The following is a 21,014-nucleotide window of genomic DNA, read 5'->3' as shown; positions in this document are numbered from 1 at the left end:
TGATGTAAATTCAGTGACCATTTTATTTTTCTGTTTATCATCCATGCTAACAAATTTGTGCTTCCTTCTGCTTCCATTACTCGTTTGACGTTTACTCGTACAATACTGTTTAGCATACTTTCTCATTTAAGTGGAATTTTTTGCCATTGGCCTTCAGGAATGAGAGTGATTATTTTAAATTTAGGAAATTGCTGAAAATTTGTTTATTCAAGAAATACTGTAATTGGTTATTGTTACTGGAACTTTATCAATGTGATTGTTTTACTCCTACTGAATTGGTATTTTTGTGTATTTGTAGACTGTACAGAGCTCATGGTTTCAATGGTTACATGAGTTCTGTTTAAATTAAATCCTGTCCTGATCCTCTTCTACCAGGTTCTTTCCAAAAAGATCATTAAGATCAGAAACAGCAGTGCAATTGTTGGTGGACTCAATACGTCATATGTCAACAAGTCAGGCATCTTTCTCAATATAGGGCCAGATGGTGGAATTTATTGCCAGGTCAAATATGTTAATGTAAGAATGTTGAACAATTTAGGCAACTGCTCAAGACTCATTTGTTTCTGAAGGAGTTTTGTTGCTGAGCTAGATCATTTATATTTTTGTAAAAATATGGAGCATTTTAGACAACTGCTTAAGACTTATCTTTTTGGGAAAGATGTTCTGTTGCCCAGCTCACTATAAAAGAAAACTATAATAATTTTATAAGATCTGGAGGCCATTGGAACGATATTGTAGTGAGTAAACATCATTTTCCTTGGATGAATATATCTACACATAAGGGGGGTGGGGGGAGTTTTTCTGGAAATTTCACTAAATTATATGTTTATATTATATTTATGATATAATTGATTATAATATTTGAAAGAAGGTGGGTGGGAAGGGATATAATTTTTATGTTTTTAGAATTATATGAGAATTACAAGTGTTATTGTTATTACTAATGATATATTCCTGTACGCTTGCTGTAAGTTTTCAAAATGAATAAAGAATTTAAAAAAAACAAAAAACAAACAAAAAAATAGATATTATGGAGTTCACTTTCAAAAAACATAGATGTCCAAAAGACAGCATAAACCAGTGGCCATTCTCAAAACAGACTTTCTAGACATCTTTCTGGTAACTTTCTCTCCAGTGCATCTAAATCTTAAAGGGGCTTATTAGAGGTGTGTTTTGGGCGGGCTTAGGACTTGGCCGCTCCGCAGAGAAACATCTGGGGTTCCATTTAGACGTCTGGGGCTAGATCTGTTTTAAAAATGAATATGGATCAAAAAAGTACCCAAACTTACCAAATGACCACTGGAGGAATGTATAACCCCCCCTTTACTCCCCCAGTGGTTACCCACCCCCTCCCACCACCCAAATATGTGAAAAAAACAGTACTTTCCAGCCTGTCTTACAGAGTCACATTGTTAATTTACATCTCCGCAGTAGAGCAGAGGAGCACTCTAAGGGTTACTGCAGTGATGTCACATTAAAAGTCCCAGGTCAGATATCACTATAACTTGCATGGTGAGCCCTCCAAAATCTACTGTACCTACAAAAAAAATTACACCTGCAGGCATAAGGGCTATTGTTGTGATTAGTCTATTAGTCCATGGACGCGTTAGCATTTAGCGCACGCTAATTCGATTAGCACGCACTAATTGGTTAGCGCACCTCAGTAAAAGAGGGCCTAAGTTTTGGGTGGGCTTTGAAGGGCTCACTATCAATTCTGGAAGAGATCAAACCGCCTATGCCACTCAAAGCCCAAATGATGAAGTTCCGACTGACTTATTTTGGTCATTTTCAGTAGTTGGAATGGTCGCTGGATAAGCAGAGCTGTTGAGCTCAAAATGAAGGTTGTTGCACTAGCCCTGTCCTGAAGAAGAATCGAAACGCCTTGGTGCAACAACATCTAAGCTAAGTTTAATCATGAAATTAATGAATTGACAAGTGGACAATGAAAAATGAATTCTAAACTATGAGCTTCAAAATATTGAAAGATAAATGAATTAGAAGTAAAAGATGAAATGCACCAGATGATTATGGAATAGATAAGAAGAAATAAGAAAATCAATTCAAACTATACTGTCTATTACTCAAAGCTATAAATGGCACTGCTCCCATTTACCTAAACAACCGCCTAAATCAAAATCTTACAACTAGGCAAAGAAGAACTCAAACCCCATTTACTTACCCCCCTTTCAAAGGTACTCGGTACAAGAAAATGTATGACAACCTACTAGCGACACAGGCAGCGAAACTTGACCACCCCATCTCCAACTTACTGACAACAACGAGCGACTTCAAATCATTTCGAAAAGGAATCAAAACTCTGCTATTCAAAAAATTTATCCAGTTATCTTAACTCTTCCCCTTGTCCTTCTCTTCCCTTGTAATAGTCTCACCCCCTCTTGTAATTTTTTCTCTCCCAAGTATCAACCATGTATTCCACGACCTAACTTGCAAATCTTCTGAAAATGTCCAGTTAGCTTCTTTATAATCAGCCTAGAACTGCAAGGTACGAGCGGAATAGAAGTCACTAATGTAATGTAATATTTATTTAAACTATTTAATATAAAACAAATATTTGCAAAAGTTACGATATACACAGGGTAGATCGGTGAGGAGTGCTGCTATGCTGATATAATATCATCAGGGTAATGTTCTGAGAATCCCCAGTGTTCAAATATCTTTGACTATTTGTTTGCAAACTTGATTTTATATGGCAAGAGATATTCATTGGAATTGTATTTGATTACTTGCCAGACAGCCTGCTGATTAGTTGAATAGTAGAGAGAGAGAGATCATTGGAGAAGGACATCGTGTTTGGGAAGATTGAAGAAACCAGGCGAAGAGGGCGACCTGCAATCAGATGCTAATATTCAGTGGCTTGCCAGCTAAATCTGAACTGCCCAAACTATACCACCCTTTTAGGCGGTTGTCTCTGGATGCCGAACTTAGCTGTTGAGCCACTGAATATTGGCCATATTATGCAACATAGCTGGTCACTGGCCAATCCGGAGACCAGGATATTCAGCGTGAGATAACTGGCTATCCCCTTGCTGATTATTGGCTATGTGCTATTTAGTGACTTTTATTCCGCTTGTACCTTGCAGTTCTAGGCGGATTACAAAAGATCTAACTGGACATTTCCAGGATAGTTACAATTTTTGGGGGTTACAAGTGAGATAAGAAAGCTAGATATTTCCAGGAGAAATTGCGAATTAGATAACAAATAAGATAATTGGACATTTCTAGGCAATATTACAAATAGGATAACAATTAGGAAAGCTGGACATTTCCAGGAGCTTTACATTTTAGGGAACTGTATTCTTGGTTGATATTTAGAAGAGGAAAAGATTACCAGAGAAGTGGAGGCTTTGAGAGGGGATTTTACCAGGGAGGAGAGGGATGAGGGTGATATATTTCTTAAATAGCAGGGCCTTGATCACTGATTTCACATTGTTGCTTTTCGTATTTGTTATGTTAAAGCTTAAATGCCCCTTATTTATATTTGGTATTCATTAAATGGTAAAATTTAAAAAAATATCTCAAAAAGAAACAGAGACAAACTGCAGTGCCAAAAGGCTGAACCTGAGACTCCTTGGAAAAGAGGCAACCGAGGGGAGATATGAGAAAGCTCTACAAAATCCGGAGTGGTGTAGAACAGGGAAAAGTGAAACAATTTCTTATTCCATCAAAAAGTACAGCCTTTTACTAAGCCACGTTAGCGTTTTTAGCGCACCCAGCATTTTAGCGCGCGCTACGCAGCTAGAACTAAGGCCACCTCAATGCTGGCGTTAAGGTCTAGCGCGGGCGGCAATTTAGCGCGCCCTATTTCGTGTGTTAAAGCCCTAACGTGGCTTAGTAAAAGGAGCCCTAGGTGACACTCATGAAGTTACATAGCAATACTTTTGAAATAAACGGGAGGAAATATTTTTTTTCACACAACAAGCAGTTAAGCTTTGGAACTCATTGCCAGAAGTTGTGGTTTCAGTGATTAGCATATTTGTGTTTTAAAAAAACGGTTTGCACAAGTTCCTGGAGAAAAAGTCCATAGTCTGCTATTGAGATAGACACGGGGGAAGCCACTGCTTGCCCTGGGATCAGCAGCATGAAATTTTGCTGCTATTTAGAATTCTGACAGGTACTTGTGACTTTCGGAAACAGGATACTGGACTAGATGGACCTTTGGTCTGACCCAGTATGGTTCTTATGAAGAGGTTCAGATATAACTACCAGCAAGAAATGACTCTGTAGTCTCCAGGCACTGATGTTCAGCCCCATCATCATACCCAGGTCATCATGAGGGGCCGCAGGCCTGTGCAAGGGTATTAGGCATTTGGGGCAAAACTTTAACCCTGTGCCCCCCCCCCTCCACCCCCCACCCCCGCCTTTAACTTTCAGGTATGTAGTCCAATCATTCTGAGATTTTATTAATTCAGCTCAACCCTTTCATCTCTCCTGCCCCCGTCACAAAATAATCCAGTGTGCGACAGCCTCAAAGAAAGCGAACAGAATGCTGGGCATCATCAAAAAGGGTATCACAACCAGGACGAAGGAAGTCATCATGCCGTTGTATCGCGCAATGGTGCGCCCGCACCTGGAGTACTGTGTCCAGTACTGGTCGCTGTACCTCAAGAAGGACATGGCGGTACTCGAGGGAGTCCAGAGAAGAGCAACTAAACTGATAAGAGGTATGGAAAATTTTGCATACGCTGACAGGTTAAAAATGCTGGGGCTGTTCTCCCTGGAAAAGAGGAGACTTAGAGGGGACATGATAGAAACCTAAGGACAGATTCTTCAAACTGTGGGGACCCACAACCACTAGGGGTCACTCGGAGACATTGAAAGGGGACAGGTTTAGAACAAATGCTAGGAAGTTCTTTTTTACCCAGAGGGTGGTGGACACATGGAACGCACTCCCACAGGATATGATAGGCCAGAGCACTTTACAGGGGTTTAAGGAAGGTTTGGATAGGTTCCTGGAGGATAAGGGGATTGAGGGGTACAGATAGAACTAGAGGCAGGTTATAGAAGTGGTCAGAAACCACTTCACAGGTCACAGACCTGATGGGCCGCCGCGGGAGCGGACCGCTGGGCGAGATGGACCTCTGGTCTGACCCAGTGGAGGCAACTTCTTATGTTCTAATGTTCTAAATCTAGGGAGGACAATTTTAAAAGTAAATGCTAATATATCAAGGGGAAAATGGCTGTCCAATCTGAAAGAGCCTATAAGAATGCAAGCTTCAACGTAAAACAGTACTCATTTTCCCTCTGAGAATTGATGCAACAAGTGAAAACTGCTCTCATAATAAAAAAAATAAAATAAAACATAGTTTTGTCTCTGCGTGAGATATATCAGGCTTTACATACTCTTCCTAGCAGGAAAACAGAGTAGCCTGGTGGCCAGGGCAATGGGTGAGACCCAGGGAAACCACTACTTTCACCGACAATCCTCGTGATCTGGAGTGAGTCACTTTCTCTCTGCTTGACTTTCAGGAAAGTACTTATTGTACCTGAATTCTTCAGCATGATTTGGAAAGGAAGGCTGGAACCCCTGACCAGATAGGTGAGTTATAAATTTAAATCATAAACACCTACCAGCTGATATTCAGACGCCGGTTAGAATAGCCCCCAGTAATAATAATAATAATAATTTTATTCTTATATACTGCCAAAGCCATAGTAGTTTGAGGCGGTTTACAATAAGAAGAGCTGGACAATCAGCAAAATAATTACAATAAAAGTTGTCGAATACATGTAGGTAGGTTATAGAGGTCATCAGAGAAAGGGAGAAAGTCAGAATAATAGGCACAACGTATTCAGTGCTGGACCAAATTCTGGCACTGCCACTGATATTGGGGGTTTTATGTGGGCAGGCTGGCTGCCTATGAGGGTCCTGGACGACATTTAGCTGGGGCCCGCATAGGAGAGGCTCCTGCCCACTTAAATCAATTTGAAAATCACCAGATAGATTTTTATTAGCGATACACCTTCTAGCGTGAAAACAAAACAAGCAGGACGTCGCACAAGTAAACCTCAGCTGAATACTTATGTTGGCCATGCATCCTGCGCCCAGAAAACCTATTACCAAATGCAAAATAAGTGACTACAAATTCTGAATAGAAATATACAGATAAAACCAAAACTCTTGCCCATGCTAGCCTTCCTTCTTCCCCTCTTGTTCCCTTTGAGCAGTGAAGTAGGGGGAAATAACAGGAGGGGAGGGCTAATTAGGAAGCAGAGTATCTTTTGCTTGTTGAGTTCTGTGTTTTCTCCTCCTGTTGGCTGCCTGGAAGGGGAAAGAGAGGCTGAAGAACAAAGTCAAGTGTTGTTCTTTGTTGCCTAAGATTGGAGACAGTGGCCAAAAGTCACCATGCAGACTGCAGAGCCTTATGTGCTCTTCCATAGCATAGCACTAGTGTTACCCTCAGAACTGCTGCACTGCTAGCACAGTGTTCTTCAATCTTTTTCACCTATGGACTGGCAGAAATAAAATAATTATTTTGTGGCAAGGCATCAGTCCACGGATCGGCGGTTGAAGAACACTGGGCTAAGTCGTGGGCCAGACTCCACCCAATCTCCACCCCAGACCCCACCTCCATAATAGTATTAATTGTAACACTATTTTTTCCATTCATTTTTCATAGATACACACAATATAATCTTATTAACAACACATAATGGTTAACCACAAAATTTAAACTACACAAAGCACACTGATAGCAGATGTAAATTCTCAAAATGGACATAATTCAATCACCAAATTCAAAAATAAAATCAATCCCCCCTACCTTTGTTGTCTCCCTCCCTCCATGCTATGCCTTACCTTCTGGCCTGCTCCTACCTGGCCATTTTATGTAGCCCCCCGGTGTTATCTTCAGGCCGGCTCCCTCTTCCTCACTGATGTAGTACACAAAGCTGTGGGCAGTGGCTCCTTGCGCGTCCCGAGCCTTATCTGGAAGCCAAGGCTTCCGGTCCAGGTGCAGGATGCGCGTAGGTGCCACTGCCCGTGGCTTTGTGCACCGAATCAGTGAGGAAGAGGGAGCTGGCTCGAAGGTAACGCCACATTGATCACACCGTGGACCGGCGGTTTAAGAATACTGTTTTGGGCCTGATGTGCGTGCCGACCCTGTGGACCGGCACTGGTTGAAGGACACTGGCCTAGCACGCCTAATGATAGAGCCACCCTAGGTGCCCATGGACGGTTGCTGGATTGTTCTTTTATTTATAAAGACCCTAACTGTTGATACTCACTCAGCACATGCCGTCAACCTTCCAAACTGGGAGGGTTTCCTCTAACCCAGAATTCGCAGTTCCCTGCAGGAACTAAAACAGTGCTCTTGTGCCTCCACGCTGTCCATCTGCTTCTGAAAGGCAGTGCTCCGAAGACGCATGGCAGAATAATTCCTATTCAGAGTCCCAGGGCAGCAGCGCTGGTTTGCAAAGACAAGTAGTCTTGGGACGCAGAAGAAATAGACCCAATTCCTATGAAAACAGCTTCTTTGCTGCTGGAAGTTCTGTCGTCTGACGGAACAGAAAGATTGGGAAGCAGATAGATCTATTTTCAAAGCAGACTTGTTGATCCCCTTCTCAGTTGACAAACATCTCCTCCCCACCTTCCCCAGAGCTTTAAATAACAGCAGCATGTTCCTGCGTCCCTAACCAAGTTATTCCTCTGGCCTCAAATTTAACCCTAATTGCTACTCAGCCCAGGCAAACTGCAACCTTTACTGCAAATCTACACATACAAAGTCTAATAATTAGAACTCATAGAACACTTTTTATGTTAATAGGATCCAAAATCTCAAAGAGCTACTTCCTTCAAACACCCACACTGAAAACAGCCAGGCAATCATTTACCTAGACTTGGCAAGGACCTGTCAGTAAAGTGTCCAGTTGAGGCTCCTAAAAATTGTACTGTACAGTAAAAAACAAGAGTGTGCAATTTTATTATTTAAAAGATTTACTTGACCAAAATCTGATATCTCGACCTGATTAATCTGACTAGCCAAGATAGGCCATATGGTCTGTACTAGGATTACCAGATGCCCTCTTTTTAAGGACTCTGTCGGGAGTCCGGGTGGCTTTTCAATTTAACAACTTTTGTTCGGGGAAATGAAACATCTAGTAACCGTACAGCAGTTCAACCTATCCCGAGTCCTCCTCCTCCCCCTCCCCATGCACATCTATCCAAAGTTCTGTTGCCTCTCCCCCCCCCCCATCACCCACCATCCCGCGCACTTATCTGGACTCCTGTTGCCTCTCCAGCTGCGCCTCCCCCCCCCCCCCCGCCATGCACCTATACAGGGCCTCCTCCCTCTCCGGCCCCCCCCTCCCCACACACGTATCCAGAGTCCTCCTTCCCCCCCCCCCACATGGTGGGATCCTGTGCTTGCTCACCCAGCACTTTTGTAACTCTTCGGCCATCACCAGCATTAGTGAACTAAACACACTGCCTTCGATGACCCAGAAGCTTTCTCTCTGTAGAGAAAAAGCTTTTGAATCTCCGAAGGCAGCGTGTTTAGTTCATTGACGCTGACAATGGCCGAAGAGTTACAGAAGCACCGGGTGAGCATGCACAGGATCAGGGGTGGGGGCAATAAGAAAGATGCTGGACTTCGGGGATGGGGATGAAAGAGGCCTTAGATCTCCAGGGGAAGAAAGGGAAGGGGCAGACAGAGATACCAGACCACGGGAGGAGGGGAAGGGAAGGCAAGAAATGTCAGAAAGGGAAGGGGAAGGGGATGGGGGAAGAAGAGAGAGATGTTAGATCAAGTAAAGGAAGGAGGAGGGAGGGGAAAAGCAGAGAAATGTCAGACCACAATCATTGTAGTTCTCCCCTTTTTTCCACTCGTACCCATTTGTCTAATCGTGTATGTCATTGGTTTATCTAATCTTGTATGTTTATTTTGTTAAAGTTATGTTTAATTGTATTATCTTTTTTTACTCTATTTTAAAATGTATAACCACCTTGAAATAAATGATAAGGTGGTAGATCAAATTTTTAATAAATTTGAAACTTAAACTTGAAACTTGAGAAGGGAAAGGAAGGATGGGAGAGAGATGCCAGACTTTGGGAAGTAGAGGATAAAGATCCCAGACCATAGGAGAGGGAAAGAGAGGGAGGAGATGGTACATAAGGATGGAGGGGAAGAGGAGAGAGGCGGACATGGTGCCCAGGGATGTGAGGAGTGGGAAGGAGAAGGGAGAACGAGGGAGGAGATGGTGTATAGGGATGAGAGGAGTGGGGAGAGGAAGAAAATGGAAGACATGCTGTTTATAGATAGATAGGAATAGGGGAGAAGATGGCAAAAATGGTACCAGGGTTTATGCGAAAAGACATATGAGAAGATATTACTTTAATGTTTTTATGTATATATATCGTAAACTGCCTATATACTAATTGGGTTAGACGGTGTATCAAATTTTAAATAAGCTGTAAACGTACTTGAATACCTGAATATATATTCCCTTAAAAAATGAAGTGATATAATACAGATGTTTAAATACTTAAAAGATATTACACATCCCCCTCTCCATTTGCAGTTTCAGTAATCACGATTTCACATATTCGCGATTTTTTGGGGAGGGGGAAAAAGAAAAAAAACATCCTTAAGTCTTCCCCCCCGGCATCCCGGCCTTACCTGATGGTCTAGCAGGCTTTCGGGGCAGGAGCGATCTTCCTACACTCCTGCCCCGTGCAGATCGCCATTAGGAAATAGCTGTAGGGAGTTCCCATCGTAGTCTCGAGAGACTACGGGAACTCACATCAGCCATTTCCTAATGGCGATCTGCACGGGGCAGGAGCGTAGGAAGATCGCTCCTGCCCCGAAAGCCCGCTAGACCACCAGGTAAGGCCGGGAAGGCGGGAGGGAGGCAGGGGTGGGTCAGAGCCGGATCTTCGCAGTTTTTTGCCATTCGTGGTCCGGCTCTGCCCCTATCCCCCGCGAATCCGGAGGGAGAAGTGTAATATAAAAACATATCTTTTTCAATGACTGGGACGTGATAGAGGACATACATTGAGGTTCCAAATATTTCTGTTCTGTGTTCACAGCTGAAGCACCGGGAGTGGAACCACATAAGACAAATGCAAATAGGAATGGAGATGTGGTAGACCCTGATCGATTTTCAGAGGATTATGTTTGTGAGGAGCTAGCTAAACTAAAAGTGGACAAGGTGATGGGGGCCAGATGGTGTACATCCGAGGGCTGAAGGAACTTAGGAAAATTCTGGTGGCTCCACTAACTGACCTTTTCAATGCTTCTCTAGAGTCGGGAGTGGTAGTGGAGGGTTGGAGAAGGGTGGATATGGTCCTTATCCATAAAAGTGTAAGTAGGAAAGAGGTAGGGAGCTAGAGGCCGGTAAGTTTGACTTCTGTGGTAAATAAATTAATGCTTTTAAAACAGAGAATAGTGACATTTCTGGAATCCAGTAGATTACAGGACCCAAGGCAACCTGGATTAACTAGAGGTAGGTCTTGTCAGACAAATATGATCAATTTCTTTGACTAGGTGACCAGAAAATTGGATAGAGGGAGTACACTAGATGTGGTGTATTTAGATTGTAGCAAAGCCTTTGACAGTGTTCCACACAGACGTCTAATAAATAACTGAGTGCCCTTGGTAGGGGCCTCAAAGTGATGGACTGGGTCAGGAATTGGTTGAGTGGAAGGCGACAGAGTAGTGGTCAATGGAGATCGTTCTGAGGAAAGGGATGTTACTAGTGGTGTGCCTCAAGATTTGGTTCTTGGGCCTGCTGAAGGGCAGACAGGTAAGATTTGCCTCTTTGCAGATGATACCAAAATCTGCAATACAGTAGACACCCCTGAAGGTGTGAATAACATGAGGAAGGACCTCGCAAAACTTGAAGAATGGTCTGACGTCTGGCAGCTAAGATAAGGAAAGCAAGGTCATACATTTGGGCTGCAAAAACCCGAGGGAACGGTTCAAATTTGCATGGAGAGAGGCACTGAGTGAAAGGTGATTAAAAATCAAGAGAAATTGTCAGCACAGATGGGATGTTTCTGTTTCTAAAAATAAGTCCTTTCTTTGCTCATTTCTGGATGAGATTCTGGGAGTTGCCTTGACTCTAACTCCTTGTTCAGAAAGCAACTTTTGGAACCTTTCCCTGACATGGGAGCCTCTGCACCCTAAATCAACTGTTTTGTTTTGCCTCTTTTTTTGTGTCTGCTAATGCAGCCTTGTGAAAATACAAATTTGATTTACCGCCAAAATAAAACTAAGATTAAATGGTTTACAATGTAATGAAATATAAAAATGGGGGGGAGAGGGGAGGAAACAAACACAAACATCAGGAACGATTATAACAAAATCTAGGGTATAGGAAAGAGGGAAAAGGAAAAAACCATAGAAGATGTTAGGGTAAAACTGTTCTGTTCAATTGTAAGCTCATTCTTTGAAGCTATGAACGAAGTACACTTCTCCCTCTGTATTCGCGGTTTCAGCAATCGCGGTTTTGATTATTCACGTTTTTTAGCCTGCTGGCTCCTCCCCCCAAATTACATCAGCTTGCATAGAGAAATCGCTGATTCCAAGCGTTTACAGAGAAAATCGCTGATTCCCAGCACTTTCTTCACCGTGTTTTGCCTCTCCTTCAGGGACAGGCCAGGTCTCCCACCATGTTATTCGCGGTTTCACCCTATTCACGATGGTTTTTAATAAAAAAACAGTGAATAACATATGAAAAAGTTATTTGCGGTTCTTCTGTATTTGCGGTTCTATTAATCCCCTATCACAGCGAATACAAAGGGAGAAGTGAAGTATGCCTTTAATTGAGCCTTGAATGTCAGAAATGAGCTTTCTGTATGGAGACGGAAAGGTAGAGCATTCCAGAGAGAAGGAACCAAGACTGGAAAAGAGGAATAATTGCCCAAATGAAGGAACAGTCAACAACTGTTGATCTGAGGGTACTCTGTGGGGAATTCTGAATTAAAAAGCTGAATAAAAAAGAAGGAAGACCACTTGATAAGAAGGAATATTACATTTAAAAGGAATTTGATAAGAAAGAGGAAGAACATGCTGTGCTTTTAAAAGAGGTCTTAGATTGGTTTTCAAAATTCTTACGTTCCCGCTCCTACTTCGTTAACATGAATGGCTCCTCATCCCTCCCGTGGAAACCGATCTGTGGAGTTCCTCAGGGGTCACCTCTATCCCCGATTCTCTTTAATGTTTATATGTTCTCCCTGAAACTCCTCCAATTGTCCCCCTTGGAAACACTTTACACTTATGCCAATGACATCCTTGTCCTCCTCGAGACCGACTCTAACTTCACCAATCTCTCTGAGAACATCTCCTCATGTATATCGAACCTCCAATCCTGGGCCCTCACCGTACAAATGAAATTAAACGAGACCAAAACAAAACTACTTTGGCTCGGCCCAAAATTAGATAAGCTACCCACCCTCATCCCTCTGTCCTCTTGCACCACATTGCTTATCTTGAATTCTTATGCAAAGTACTAGGCATCACCATCGATTCCACACTGTCCTTCAATGACCATCTTAATTCCTTAGTAAAAAAATGCTTTTTCAATCTTCACACGTTAAGGAAAGTGAGATCCTGCTTCCATCATCATCACTTTGCTGTCCTCATACAATCCATCATTCTTTCCAGACTGGATTACTGTAACTCTATCTACTTAAGCCTAACAAAGAAAAGCCTTCACAGACTCCAGCGGATCCAGAACACTGCGGCTTAACTAAGCAAAAAGCAAATTTGACCACGTCTCTCCGCTTCTGTCTAAGCTTCACTGGCTCCCAGTAATCCTTAGGGTTCACTACAAATGCGCCTGCCTAACCTTCAAGTCTCTACACGGTATCCTGCCTCCCCTTTTTCCACTATCTTGGAACTCCTCGAATCCCAACACCACCAGATCCACTCAAAAATTCAAACTAGCCTTCCCCTCTTTAAAAGGCATATCCCATGCAGGAAAACTAGGGACTTCCCTCTCCTTCAGGATCGCCGAACTCTGGAACAGTTTTACCACCCCGCTTTGGTGACTGTCCTCCCTCCAACTCTTCTGAAAACATCTGAAAACTTGGCTCTTCTCCAAAATGCAATGACCTCTCCCTCATCGATCTGCTAATTCCCTCTAAACCTCTCTTTATAAACCCTTCTACTTTTCAAGTTTCAAGTTTAATATTTTTCTTGATTGATCGCTTAATCAAATTCTAAGCGATGAATATATTAAAATATAATCAGATAGAGACAAAACATTACAAACTTTAAATAATAACATTAGGTAGATACATTATACATTATACTCATAACATAAGGTAAGATATGGGTTTGAAATACAATTAATAAAGAAAGCAAAACAAAGGGAAAATACAATAGGGAAATAAGTAACCACAAAGCATAGTATAATATAATAAAATCGCTGGTTTAAGAACTGTTTAATTAAATATTAAAAGCATCTTTAAAAAGAAAAGTTTTTAGATTACTTTTAAAATTTCCCAGGTCCTGCTCATTCCTTAAGTAGATTGGGAGAGCGTTCCAGGTTTGAGGAGCCGTTACAGAAAAAATAAACTGACGTCTAGTATTAATAACCTTTTCATTGTAGTTCCTTTCTATACCAATTCCTGTAAACCGTGCTGAGCTCTACTTCTGTGGAGATGATGCGGTAGACAAACTTAAGGTTTAGTTTAGGTGTAACAAGGTCAGATTTGGAGTGATGGCAAGGATGATTTAGCCAAAGCAAAGCCCTTTCTCGTCCTTTCCGTTCTGAATTCCTGGGAATTGGTCTCAATCGGTCAATCCCTCTGCTTTCTTTTCAAGCGTTACCTCCTGCTGTGTTTTCAGGATTTGCTGCAGCAATACTAGGCGTGTTTCGCAGATTTCTGTAAATAACATACTGGAACAGACCGAACATCACAAATAGATCCATGTTATCTATCTTAGGGGGGCTGAAAGTGCTGAGTACCTAACACAGGGGTGTCAAAGTCCCTCCTCGAAGGCCGCAATCCAGTCGGGTTTTCAGGATTTCCCCAACTAATATGCATGAGCTCTATTTGCACGCACTGCTTTCATTGTATGCTAATAGATCTCATGCATATTCATTGGGGGAATCCTGAAAACCCGACTGGATTGCGGTCCTCGAGGAGGGACTTTGACACCCCTGACCCAAGAGGTCAATGTTTCAAACAGCTGAACCCCAACAGGATATCATGAATCTTTTAATGGCACGGTGCCAAACTAAACAGCAGAAGGCCAAGCCAGCCATCAAGAATTAGAAGAAAGCCGGGCTCGCATAGCTGGCATTTGCACGCCTCATCTCTAGTACAGTTATTTGGGGAACTACTGGATAGTGCCAGCTGGAAGGCAGAACTGAGCATGAGAGTGCAAGCTCATATCCCTACAGCAACCTCCTCCCTTGCTAAACAGGAAACCTGGAGAAATAGAGAACAGAACGGTTTGGGGGGGGCTGTGTGCATTGCAGGCTCACACTCCTGAACATAGTACAGCCTGAGTTGTAGAACGGATGCAAATGGATCGATTTTATACTTCATCAAGATTTACAAAGACTAGGGGACCCTCGATGAAGTTACACAGTAATACTTTTAAAACCAATAGGAGGAAATATTTTTTCACTCAGAGAATGGTTAAGCTCTGGAATGCGTTGCCAAAGGATGTGGTAAGAGCGGTTAATGTGGCTGGTTTTTAAAAAAAAAGTTTTGGACAAGTTCCTGGAGGAAAAGTCCTCTGTAATGGAATATAGGCACCCATGGTGCCTATATCTAAGCATCCTTTTGTAGAAATGCCCCCTTTGTTTTTCAAGAGTACCTACCACTCACTGAGCTTATCTGGTAGCTCAGTGGAGGGCTCAGCCTAAGGACTCGATTTTCAGGTCGGCACTTTCATTCTTTGGGCCACCTGAAGTTCAGGATGCCACAGATACAGCCATTCCTCAATGGCGACACCCAGTAATAATAATAATAATAATAATAATATTTTATTTTGTATACCGCCATACCCAGGGAGTTCAAGGCGGTTCACAACAGGTAGATGAATTACATACAGTGCGATTCGAAAAAAGAAGAACATAACAAGGCAATCGTGGGGACGAACTCGTTTACATAAACGATTTAGGAGGGGGAAGGGCTAAATACGGGATGCATACAGTGTGCTGCAGTAGGATACAATACGGGATACATACAGAGTGCTGCAGTAGGATACAATAGAGTTTAAGAGAGGAAATTAGATAAGAGCATATTAGATGGAAACAGGGGGGGGGCAACCAACTTGGAGGGGGGGTGGGAAAGTAAGGGGGGGAGAGGGGAGAGGAGGGTTTAGATGGGGGGAGGGGGGGCTAAGGGATAGGTCTGTTGCAAAGGAGGGGTTTCATCAGTTTTCTAAGGTGGAGAGGGGGTAACGTTACGGCGGAAGAGGGGAGCGTTAGGGATTTGGTCCGTTAAAAAGTAGAGTTTTGAGCTTTTTTCTGAAGGGGAGGTATGAATAGCTGTCAAGTATGATTTGGGCGAGCCATGAGTTTAGTTTGGCCGCTTGGAAAGAGAAGGTTCGTTCGAGGAATCTTTTAAGGTGACACGATTTCAGTGAGGGAAAAGCGAATAGAGTTGTTCTGCGGGGGCTCTTCTTATTATAGTTCAGGTTGAAGTGGGGGTAAAGATAGGCTGGTGACATACCAGAAACGGTTTTGTAGCAGATGCAAGAGAACTTAAATAGGACTCTGGATTCGAATGGCAGCCAGTGCAGCTTGTGGTAGAAAGGGGATATGTGATCCCATTTCTTCAGGCCAAAGATAAGGCGGATGGCGGTATTTTGGACCAGTCTCAGCTTTCTGGTGATTTTCTTGAAGGCGCCTAGATAAATGATGTTACAGTAGTCCAGGACACTAAGAATGGAAGATTGGACCAGCAGACGAAAGGAGGCGTCATCAAAGTATTTTTTAATGGTGCGGAGTTTCCAGAGCACCGAGATGCTTTTCTTAAATACTAGGTCGGTGTGTTTCTCCAGTGTGAGATGCTTGTCTAAAGTGACACCTAGTATTTTTAGTGATTGCTCAATAGAATAGTCAAGACCATTGATGTGTATCGTGGTTTCCTTAATTTTGTCATTTGGGGATGCTAAGAAGAGTTTGGTTTTTTCTGGGTTTAGCTTTAGTCTAAACGCTGACATCCAAAGTTCGATCTGATTTAGGGTGAAAGATAGCGAATTTAGAAACTCTGAGGTAAAGTAAGAGAGCGGAATGATTATTGTGATGTCGTCTGCGTAGATGAAAAATTTGAGCTTTAAGCTTTGTAGGAGATTTCCTAGGGAGACAAGGTAGATGTTAAATAGGGTGGGGGATAGGGGGGAGCCTTGTGGGACTCCACAGGGGTTGTCCCAGCTGTAGGAGGTAGTATCGTCTTTGAACACCTTGTAGGTTCTTGTTGAAAGAAATCCATGGAACCAATTGAGAACGTGACCTGAGATTCCAATAGAAGTCAGACAGTCTAGTAGAGTGGCGTGGTCAACCAAGTCAAATGCGCTACTTAGATCGAGTTGCAGTATTAGAGCACAAGAGCCTTGGCTGAATAGTTGATGAAGGTAATCGAGCAGGGAAGCTAAAATTGTTTCAGTACTGTGGCCTGACCGAAAGCCGGATTGGTTGTCGTGCAAGATGTTGTGTTTTTCTAAGTATGTGGTGAGTTCGGTGTTTACTATCCCTTCTGCTATTTTGGTAACCAGGGGGATGTTGGCGATAGGTCTAAAGTTGGAGGCCGTGTTGGAAGGCTCTTTAGTATTTTTCTTAATTGGTGTAATCAAAATGTGCCCTTGTTCTACTGGGAACTTCCCCGAGGATAGTAGGGAGTTGATCCAAGTCAGCATTTTGGCCTTAAAATTGACTGGGGCCGATTTCATGATATTAGGGGGGCAGGTGTCCAGTCTACAGTAGGAGTTGGCATACTTATTGTAGTGTTTACTAAAAGTTTGCCAGTCTATGGGTAAGAATGTGTTCCAGAACAGGTCGGCTCTGGATTCGCCTGAGTCTGGTAGAATGGGGTAACACCAGTGGGGCTTGGTTGGGTTGGTAAGAGAGGATCTTAGTTGTAGTATTTTGGAGTTGAAGAAATCCGCCAGGCTGTTTGCTGTTAGAGTGGTCTCTTCGGGTGAGTTGATAAAAGTTTCTATATTGTATAGATCATTTACCAGCTTAAATAGGTTGCTGCTGTTAGTTGAGATGTCGCCGATTTTGAGGGCATAGAAGTAGCTGGATTTAAGGTCCACGTTAGCTGGGGTCCTGTATTGTGGAAGAAGCTATGGCTTGTGGGCTGCAACCCGCTGCCACTTAATGGGATACATTTTTCCATCTTTATTGATTTCTGTTGTGGAACGTAGGATCGTAATAATCAATTGACTGATCCATATTCCATCAGTTGAGCTCTCACTAGCTCTGGTGGGCTGGACACCTGTTGCAGTCAGCGGGGATCTCAACCCATTTATTAGAGTTGTTTTTCTTCTTCTTCAGTCAGTCGGTACAATTTTTAGAGATTTTAGTGGCAAAGTAGGAGAGGTCACCCCAAATGGTTTCCATTATCTAGGCAACCATTTGTTCGAGCACTGTGGGGAGAGTGTAGCCATAGGTGAACATTATGCATTATGTTCACCACGACTGCTAGTATGGTGAAAACGTTTGCAGAGCTCCATGTATCAACAATGTGGGTGCAGTCCCTAAACTCTAGGGCTGCCTGTGGTAAAGGATGTCAGAGTATTACAGAAATGTCATCAGTGACAGTGGTTTAAAGTTATCGCTGCTGTCTCCAGTCGCAGGCATTGGGACTGCAATGATCTGTGACAGTTAGGTTTTGGAAAGTCTGCACCTGGAGAAGGGAGAAGTTGTTATGGGAACAGGCTTGGATCTGAAGACTTCATGACTCCTGTGAAACCGCCGGGCTCCCTATTCAAATGAGGGGAACTGAAAGTTTGTGGGAAGCTCAGTTACAGTTAGACCAAGGCAGCTTTTGGACTCCTTGGAGGGTGGTCTTGAAGAATGACTTCATACTAGAGGAGACTTAAGCTCTGACCTTAGGCGAGAGTTTTGTCTTTTTGGGAGATCTCCTTTCCTGACGGACCAGGATCCATCCAACAAGAGGGATCTTTCGGGTATTTGAAACATCTGAGGTGCCAGCGTAAAGGAGAGGCAGTAAATAGTTGGAATTTCAAAGACTAGGGGACACTCAGAAGTTACAGGGAAATTTTAAAACTAATAGGAGGAAATATTTTTTCACTCAGAGAATAGTTAAGAGCTGGAACGCATTGCTAGAGGATGTGATAAAAGCAGTTAATGTTTTAAGAAAAAAAAGGTTTGGACAAGTTTCAGGAGGAAAAAAAGTCCATAGTCTGCTATTGACACAGACATGGGGAAAGCTACTGTTCGTTCTAGATCAGGGGTAGGGCACTCCGGTCCTCAAGAGCCGTATTCCAGTCGGGTTTTCAGGATTACCCAATGAATATGCATTGAAAGCAGTGCATGCAAATAGATCTCATGCATATTCATTGGGGAAATCCTGAAAACCCGACTGGAATACGGCTCTCGAGGACCGGAGTTCCCTACCCCTGCATTTGACTAAATAGTGGGGTTCCCCGGGGGTCTGTGCTGGGACCTTGTTAACATATTTATCAATGATCTTGAGATGGGAATAACTAGTGAGATAATTAAATTTGTTGATGACACAAAGTTGTTCAAAGTTGTTAAATCACAAGAGGATTATGAAAAATTGCAAGAGGACCTTGTGAGACTGGAAAACTGGACGTCAAAATGGCAGATGAGCAAGTGCAATGTACAAATGCAAAGTGCAATGTGAGCAAGTGCAAAGTGATGCATGTGGGAAAGAGGAAGTCTTTCCCACATGAGGATGGCTTCTATGTTAGGAGTCACTGCCCGGGAAAAGGATCTAGGTGTCATCGTTGAGGATATGTTGAAACCTTCAGCTCAATGTGTGGCGGTGGCTAAGAAAGCAAACAGAATGTTAGGAGTTATCAGAAAAAGAATGGAAAACAAAGAGGAAAATGTTATAATGCCTTTGTATACTGTGTGCAATTCTGGTCAACGTATCTCAAAAAAGATATAGTGGAATTAGAAAAGGTACAAAGAAGAGCAAGGAAAATGATAAAACAGATGGGATGACATCCCTATGAGGAGATGCTAAAGAAGCTAGGGCAGACATGGGCAACTCTGGTCCTCGAGGGCCAGAATCCAATCGGGTTTCCAGGATTTCCCCAATTAATATGTATTGAAAGGAGTGCGTGCAAATAGATCTCATCCATATTCATTGAGGAAATCCGATTGGATTCTGGCCCTCGAGGACCGGAGTTGCCCATAAATGGGCTAGGGCTCTTCAGTTTGGAGAAGAGATGGTTCAGGGATGATATGATAAAGCAGTGGTTCCCAACTCTGTCCTGGAGGACCCCCAGGCCAGTCGGGTTTTCAGGATAGCCCTAATGAATATGCATGAAGATTTGCATGCCTGGCACCTCCATTATATGCAGATCTCTCTCATGCATATTCATTAGGGCTATCCTGAAAACCCGACTGGCCTGGTGGTCCTCCAGGAGAGGGTTGGGAACCACTGTGATAGAGGTCTATAAAATACCGAGTGGAGTGGAAAGGTTAGACGTGAATTAACATAGAAACATGACGGCAGATAAAGGTCAAATGGCCCGTCTAGTCTGCCCATCCACAGTAACCATTATCTCTTTCTCTCTCAGAGATCCCAATGAATGTCCCAGGCCCTCTTGAATTCAGACACAGTCTCTGTTTCCACCACCTTTTCCGGGAGACTGTTCCACACTTCTACCACCCTTTCTGTAAAAAAGTATTTCCTTAGATTACTCCTGAGTCTATCCCCTCTTAACTTCATCCTATGTGTTCTCATTGCAGAGTTTTCTTTCAAATGAAAGAGACTCGACTTATGCACATGTATACTATGTAGATATTTAAACGACTCTATCATATCTCCCCTCTTCCGCCTTTCCTCCGAAGTATACAGATTGAGATCTTTAACTCGGCCCCCAAACACCTTATGATGAAGACCACACACCGTTTTAGTAGCCTTCCTCTGGACCGACTCCATCCTTTTTATATCTTTTTGAAGGTGTACCAGAGTCTTATACAGGGGCATCAATACCTCCTTTTTCCTACTAGCCATACCTCTCCCTATGGAACCTTGCATCCTTCTAGCTTTCGGCATCACCTTGTCAACCTTTTTGGCCACCTTAAGATCATCACATACAATCACACCCAAGTCCCGCTCTTCCGTCGTGCACATAAGTTCTTCACCCCCTAAACTGTACTGTTCCCTCTGGTTTTTGCAGCCCAAATGCATGAGCTTGCATTTCTTAGCATTAAATCTTAGCTGCCAAATTTCAGACCATTCTTCAAGCTTCGCCAGGTCTTTCTTCATGTTATTCACACCATCCTGAGTGTCTACTCTATTGGAAATTTTGGTTTCATCTGCAAAGAGGAAATCTTACCTGACAACCCTTCAGCAATATCATTTATAAAAATGTTAAAAAGAACAGGCCCAAGAACTGAACCTTGAGGCACACCACTGGTAGCATCCCTTTCCTCAGAGCGATCTCCATTGATCACTACCCTCCGTTGCCTTCCACTCAACCAGTTCCTGACCTGTCACTGTGGGACCCATAGACGTCTATGTGGAACACTGTCAAAGACTTTGCTAAAATCTAAATGCATCATATCCTCTGTCCAATTGCTTCTTTACTCTTTCCAAAAATATATGGGAAACACTGCCTTAGACCATGAGGGGTCAGTGAAATGCTGTGTAAATTGGCCTGAGAAACCCCACCCCTATCTCACAGTGTGCTTGTAGGCTGTTATTATATATGTATCTAAATGGGCTAATGCAACAAGTGTACTACTAGCCTTTTCTAAAGCTTTCCTGCACTCCCCCATGTGCAGCCCCTGAAAGAATGAGCCCGGCCGTCCCAGGGACAAAGAAGCTGCCAGGAGCACAGGAATGAAGAATTTCAACCTGTCACTAT

At 43.0% G+C, this 21,014-nt stretch overlaps 1 protein-coding gene across 7 annotated transcripts in view; it reads right to left on the bottom strand.

Moving 5' to 3' along the window:
- Positions 1-21,014, bottom strand: part of STON2 (stonin 2) — a 157,794-nt gene that overhangs the window by 25,479 nt on the left and 111,301 nt on the right. The gene's annotated exons all lie outside the window — the stretch shown is intronic.

This window comes from Geotrypetes seraphini, chromosome 7 (assembly GCF_902459505.1).
Source record: "Geotrypetes seraphini chromosome 7, aGeoSer1.1, whole genome shotgun sequence".
NCBI lineage: Eukaryota > Metazoa > Chordata > Amphibia > Gymnophiona > Dermophiidae > Geotrypetes > Geotrypetes seraphini.
This window is presented reverse-complemented; position numbering and strand designations above follow the sequence as displayed.